At 38.8% G+C, this 7753-nt stretch overlaps 1 pseudogene; it reads right to left on the reverse strand.

The window, feature by feature from the left end:
• Positions 1-509: 509 nt before the first annotated feature.
• Positions 510-7753, reverse strand: part of LOC103586568 — a 16993-nt pseudogene continuing 9749 nt past the window's right edge.

Genomic DNA, 7753 nt, shown 5'->3' on the forward strand with positions numbered 1-7753 from the left:
GAGTTCCGGCTTTGACCGCTCTCCTGGCTCGGTGTTCTTTCTTTGTCCCCGGGGCCGAAGCGCAGAGGGGATCGGGCCTGCGACACTCATCATCCCGCTCAGCCCCATAAGAGGTTGCCGCCGGCTGGTCCGGGGTCTCTTCCAGCCTGGCTTTGTCGGTCTCCGGCAGTGGGAGAACCGACAGTTGAATATATTCAACTAGAATGGCAAAGCGTTTTCCTACATAAAACAATTGTCCCACTCCTCCAAAGAAATCCAATAAATAATTCTACAGTGAAAGGCCTCGGATCAAAGCTGGACGCGAACACCTGGCCCCCGAGGAGCACAAGTCACGGGTTCCTATGCAAAGACCAAGTGTGAGTCATCCAGGAATGTCAGCGCCACACCGGCTCCGGCCTGTGGTTGTGTTTGTCCCGGATGGAGGTTCCAAGCTGCTTTACAGAAGAGTGGTGAGTGAAGTGGTCAAACCCTAGGTTTCTTAGCATTGCCTTTGTCTTTCTTCGAATGGACTAGCCTGAGCGCTGAGGTCTGGCTCTAGAAGGCAAGTTCTTCAGCAGGGGCCCCCACGCGTGCTTGAGCAGGTCTGCCGCAGCGGTCAGGCGAAAAGCTCGGGCGGGCGGGCTCTCTGCATAGCAATACTTTGCTGTGAGATCCCTGTAAGGTGTTCTCGTGCTGCACGCCCTACGACGAGGTCCCGCATTTAGCCAAGCACAATTCAAAGTGATCTTCAGCTGCCATGAAGAGGTTCTGGAACGCCACGACTGCCCGGTCGAGGTCGTGGAAACGCTCCAGAAGTTGCTCGTTGGGCTGCAGGCGCAGGAGACCGTATTCGTTCGCAGCCGCTGCAGCAGCTGTTTGACAAGCAGCCATCGCAGCGGTACTGCTTTGTGCTGGGGTCACTGACGTTACAGCAGCCAGATCCTTCCTTTCACAAAGGTATCCCACTTCATTCACGAGGTGCTTCCCTTGAACGGAATTACGGCACTGATTGTCCAACTGCTATTGCCAAAATTAAACTGCATTTTCCACGGAATGGACTGATCATGGGCTTGACCCTGGAGGAGATTTCGGTCTCTCACTGCCCTCTCCTCCTCTTCCGCAGAAGCAGGCGCCACACCATGGCCGCAGGTTCACCATCCCAACGTGGAAGCAGGCGGGGCGGTGGGGCATATAGAGCAGAGCAGGCCCGGGGCTGGTGGCGGGGCCCCTAAGCACTAGGCAGTCCCTTTCCCGACGGCGGGTGTCAGCCCTGAGGCCCAGCCAGCTCCAAGTGATAATTTTTTAAAAAGCATTCAGTAACAGCTGAGATGATTCAGAAATGAATGAGTCGAGTAAATTAGTTAGAATGTTTGTATGTGCATGTACATGCCTTAAAAGGTGGGTGTAATTTCAGTATCCATACAGTGTTTAGGGTTACTCCGAAGGGACTGTTATTATATCATAGTTTATGCCCATGGAGAGCCAAAATTTTAATTATTCATTACTTATGGGTCTGGAGACACATAGCAGCAAGCATATATGGGAATTAATAAACAGCCAAAAGCCAATGTCTCAGTCTCCAGAGCTGTGGCTATCAGGAATGAGGCAGAGGAGACTGAAAATACAAAGAGACCTGCCCAAGATAGCAGTTTTAAGAGCCGAGCCAAAATTTGACGAGTGTGTACTTTGCCTTCCCTGGCCTTCTCATAAGCCTTCCTTCTGCTATGTAATTCCAATCAAATTCCATGCAGAGGCATGCTCTGAATTATTGTAGCTTCCTTGCCTGTACTCTCCTGACATTTGCTGCTGCCTGGGCATTCTCGTTTGCCTGTTTCTAATGTTCATCTACACTGATGTGGGTGTAACATGCAGTCGGTGACCAGACACACAGTATAAAATGCTTATCTCATCACATTCTGTTTTGCTGTTGAGTCGATGGAGGAGGGTGTCCAAACTGCAATGAAACCGTTCTATCTTACATTCTTTGGACATACATTACATCTGTGTAATGTCATCTGCTTAGAAAAATCTTCCCTCTTCCTTCTCTACATACTTTTGAAGCTATTGCCTTCAGCTACTTTTCATTCAGAGTTCACATTTGCTAAAATAGGAATAAACTCAAATAGCTTTTAAAAAGAGAGGGAGAGACACTCATCAAAATGCATTTTATCAATGCTCCTGGGTTTTTTTCTCCTTCCGTTCAGAGGGGTAGCCTCTTCAAATGCACACTTTGCTTTTGACAGCTCTGCAGTGATTGGGTGCAGCAGGAAATAGTGCCTGACACATAAAATCCACTGATTCAACTATGCAATATTTATTTCATAGCCAACATAAATAAAAATAAAATATTTCCTTGAACATTTTTGCTCACACACTGCCTGGCTGAATTGCCAGCAACTTTTCAGATTCTCCCATTAGAAAACTTTTATTTGCTTTCCACTATACCATACATCATCATCTCTGATCTGACTCTATACATCATCATCTCTGATCTGACTCTATACATCATCATCTCTGATCTGACTCTGATTGGACTATCCTTTGTTGAATAATAAAACATAGGTATTGCTTGGAAATGTATTTTGAATATACCATAGATAATGCAATAAAGATGGGAAGAGCACAGCTTGATGAAGGTACTACTAGGTTCGTATAAGTAAAGACTTGCAAGGAAAATAATTTTTGTTTGCCCTAATTATCAATTACCTGAGCCTTGCTGTGGCTGCACCAGCACTAAGGAGCTACTATTGGTCAATGATTTCAGCTTTTAAGTTATTGACTTAACCATGACTTCAATTTTTTTGTTTATGAATAAACCATATTTCTATGGAAATTGCAACAGTCTAGAATTTGCTGATTATGTTTTTATGGGATGCATTAAATGCTAACTTTTCATTATCTGTAAATTGTTTTAGATCTAGAGATTTGATCAGCTGAGGTTTCTTCTTCTAGTCTTCTTTTTCGTAGCTTGTGTACTCGTATTGATTCAGGGATCACATAATGTCTGGTGATCCCTTGTTTTTTGATGTTATCAACCACTGATGATATTATCTGCATCCATTAATTTAATAAATTTAATAGGGCTGCAAAATGTAATATTCTAATATTATCATTCCTTCTTCACATATGAGGTGGAATATTTCTACAAAGATAAAAATGACCTCTTCAACTATTTTCTTATTCTAAGATACAGTTTGTATAGAAATAATAAGATGAATGTTTTATTCCTTCCCTTCTCTTAACAATTTCCCAAACAGTGAGTTGGTATGGTTCCTAACATATTCCAGTAGTAACCAGTGTGGTTTTGAATATCATTATGAACCAATGTATTTATATGTATTTTATAATATATTGTAATTATAATCTTCATGAAAGTTTAAGTGGTCCCACCTTTTGTTAGTGAGTTAGCTTCTGAGCCTTTTTGCCATGATTTAATAGTCTTTCTTATCTTTATAGCTTTCTGCTATGATCCCATTTTTCAGAGTCATCTCGTATATTTTATGCTCACATCTGAAATTAACTATTTCTCCAGGGAGAACTGGATACTTTGAGAGGGAGTGGTATTTAAAAACCATACTCTGAACATTAGGAGTTACTCATTTCAATTGCATTAGTCATTGTTTCTCAGCCTTCCCACTGGGTGGTTCTAGGAAATATTTTTGACATATTTTTTTTAATTTAATATTTAGATAGAAAATTATTTTCTCAACATAGAAGTGAAAGAAAACACCACAAATTAAACTTGAAGTCAATTGATAAGGAATAAATTTAACACTCAAAGATTGACATCCTTAATGCAAAAAGAACTCTTAAAAATGAATTAGAAAAATCCAAGCAGAAATTTGGTGAAAGACATAAAACATATGTCACACACCACAAAGAAACACACAGAGCCAATAAATACATTAAGATGTTACAGGGCTGGGGGTGGGGCACTGGCTCTGTTGCTTTCTCTAGGAAATATGCCTTGAGTTTATATTTATACTTTCAAGTCAAATTCAGCACTACACAGCTATTATTGACTCTCATTTAATGACACTAACACAGTTCCTCACTTTACTGATTCTAGAATGTACATTCAATTATTTTAGAATAATCATATTAACACTACCATATGAGTACTGAAATAGTCCAAGATTTTTACTGAGTTCTTTTGTTCATAGTGTAGAGCCCACTAGTACTAGAAAGTCAAATAACTGTATCTTTAACAATTATTCAACTGGAATAATTCTCCCTTGTGCAGAGAATCCATTAATCTCAAAGAGTTATTGGATTCAACAAATTATTTTTTCATTTGATTTTGAGGGATTTTTAAATGTAAAATTGTTTATTAATATGTAAAATATCTACATGGTCTTAAAGTTACATTTGCAGAGTAAAGTATATTCAAGTCCAGCTTCTATCCCTGTATAACCCATTTTATCCCTTCTACACTCCTAGGTAAACTTTTTATTGTTTCAATTTACTATTTTAGTTTCATTTTATTTTTTACAGCTTTACTGAGGTATAATTTACAAATTAAAATTGTGTATATTTGCCATCTACGACGTGATGCTTTGATATACATATACATTGTGAAATGATTACCATAATCAAGCTAATTAACATATTCATCACTTCACATAGTTACTTTTCTTGGGAGTGTGGTAAGAACATTTAAGATCTACTCTCTCAGCAAGTTTCAAGTATACAATATAGTATTATTAGCTATAGTATCCATGCTGTACCTTAGATCTCCAGAACTTATTTATCCAGAATAACTGAAACTTTGTACCCTTTCGCTAACATCTCTCATTTTCCCCTCACCAGCTAGCCCCTGGCAACCACCAATCTACTTTTGCTTCTGTAACCTTTCTTTTTAACTCTATAATTCACATTCCATTTCATAGTGCCTTCCCTACCTTACTTAAGCAGGAAGTAATATGGTCAGGTTAGTATTTTAAAAATATTACTCTGATTCCATGCATGAAATGCTTTAGTAGGGCAAGTGTGGACCTAGGGAAACTAGTTAGGAGGCTACTGCCTGAATATAACTCATGGTAATCTGTGTTTGGTTCATTACAATTTTAGAACGCTTTGTCATTGGTGACGTTCTTGATATTTGTGGCACCTATATGGGATATTTTGATTATGTGCTAGGGCTTGAACTTTTATTTGCCTGTTTCTTAACTTCATATAAATTTTCATACATTCAAATATTGCAGACTTCATTTATTTACTATCTATCAAAAATTAAGTTGGCTGGGCCGGCCTGGTGGCGCACTGCTACAGTGTGCCACTTGGGAGCGCGGCGGCACTCCCGCCGAGGGTTCGGATCCCACATACAGACCGGTTCCCGCTCACTGGCTGAGCGAGGTGCGGGCACAGCACCAAGGGTTGCGATCCCGTTGCCGGTCCCAGTCCGGTACAGGCGCGACACTGAGGGTTGCGATCCGTTGTTGGACACGAAAAAAAGACAAAAAAAAAAAAATTAAGTTGGCAACTTTAAAATAATTTATCCTTTGTTTTCCAATTTGCCTAAATGTCATTTCCCTGATGCAGTGGGGATATTTAAAGAAGCAGGACAAAGTTTCTTTAAGTTGCAAATCCAAAACAGTGGTACCTACACTCAAGCTCCAAACTGCAAAAGAAATTGACAGTCAAAATCGACACCTTTAAATATATCAGACTTTATAAATATATATTTTCTTGAAGCTGGCCAGTGTGGGGATCTGAGCCCATGACCTTGGTGTTACAAGGCTGCACTCTAACCAACTGAGTTAACCGGCTAGCTCCTAAATGTATCAAGCAATATTAATGTTAATCTGGGCCTCTCAATACCAATATCAGTGAGTTCATTCTGAAAAGTACATACATCTGAACTTTAATTTATCACATAACTATTTTATTTGTGCTAATGCATTCTGGATGTGATCTGAGCAGTCTAACACACCATTCAGCTTGCTAGGCTTGGGCTTCCTATTTAGGCTTGGGCATGGCAGAGGAAGGGAAAAAGAAAAGAGAATTGTGTCACTTTAAGTTGCTAAAAAGTTATTTCTAAGTTAGCACCTTAAAATGATATGGTTATTTTAAAATAACATGGTTAGATTTACCATTTTACTATGGGTTTATTGGCTGTTACCCCTTTGTAAGTCAAAAAGCAGCTACAGTTACAATGGTTAGAATTACCATTTTTTACTTTAAGATGGTTTAACTGAGGTGCTAAATGCATTTTTGGTTTATTTTATTTTATTTTTTTTTTGCTGGCCATTATAGAGATCAAATACTGGACAATATTTTTGACTTTATGATAGGTTTACTGGGATCCCATCTTTAAGTTGAGGAACACTGTAGTCCTATGTTTGAAAATTCTTATTCAAGTGAAATAGAAATCCCTTAATTCAACAAAAAAATAGTTTCTCCTTTAGTTACAGATATTTTGGCTATGTGATTTGATTTCATTGATATCTGAAATCTGTATAAATTCTAGGCTTTTTTTCTGTTGATTCTTGATCAACTTTGGATGATGAAGAAAAGAAAACAGGCTTTATTTCATTTTGACGTAAGGAAGCCAATTATAAGAACACTATTTCAAAGAGCTTCTTTGAGAATCAATGAATAAAATATGTGAAAAAATCTGTATTCTATAAAGTGTTATAAAATGATTAATAGTGATGTGGCTAGTGATAGCAATAATCTTTCTGAATCATTGAAAAAAGGGAATACAGTAATTCAAAGTGGCAACCACCTGCTTTCCTCCACTTCTCATCTCACATTTACCCCTCTGTTCCCGGACTCACCACACTGTGAATGCTGTAATTCCACTTTCAAGTCATATCATTGTCAAATTCAGTGAATAATTTTTTTGGTTTCTATTTTAACAAAATTATCTATTGCATTTGATGCTGCTGGCCACAACTTCTTTCTTTAGATTCTCTTGTGATTTCTGTGATATTGTACAGAAATATAAAAATCTGGTTTTTCCTTACCCACCTCAGTATTTCTTCTCTTTCTCTTTATGTTCTTTTTAATCCCTTCTCAAATTTTCTACCACCATCTCACAACTCAGGCAACTACTAATCTCCTTCAGTATCACCAAAGATTGGTTTGCATTTTCTGGAATTTGAAGTAAATGGATTCAAAGAGTAAGTAAATTTCCTGCCCACACCAAGCTTCTTTCAGTCAGAATAACTATTTTGAAACTCCTTCATGTTGTTGTGTGTACTGCTAGTTAATTCCTTTTTTTATTGTTGATAAGTATTTTCTTGTACAGAAACATCACAATTTGTTTATCCATTAATCAGTTGATGAACATTTCTGTTGTTTCCAATTGTGAGCTTTCACAAATAAAACTGTTTTTCAAAGAGCAGAAAATTGGAATTTTGATGAATACTTTTGTTTTTGTTTTATTTGATTTTTTGTTTGATTTATATTTTATTTTTAATTGAGAAATAACAATTGTATATATTTTTGGGGTGCAATGTGATGTTTTAATATAGGTAAACCTTGTGGAATGATTAAATCAAGCTTATTTTTTTATTTATTTATTTTTTTTGTCTTTTGTCTTTTTTTCCGTGTCCGGCAATGGATCGCAACCCTCAGTGTTGTCCCCGTACCGGACCAGGGACCGGCAACGGGAGTGCAAACCTCGGTGTTGCTCCCGCACCTCGCTCAGCCAGTGAGCGGGAACCGGTCTGTATGTGGGATCCGAACCCTCGGGCGGGAGCGCTGCCGCGCTTCCCAAGCGGCGCACTATCCAGTGCGCCACCGGGCCGGTCCCTAAATCAAGCTTATT

This window comes from Galeopterus variegatus, unplaced genomic scaffold (assembly GCF_000696425.1).
Source record: "Galeopterus variegatus unplaced genomic scaffold, G_variegatus-3.0.2 Scaffold352, whole genome shotgun sequence".
Taxonomy (NCBI): domain Eukaryota; kingdom Metazoa; phylum Chordata; class Mammalia; order Dermoptera; family Cynocephalidae; genus Galeopterus; species Galeopterus variegatus.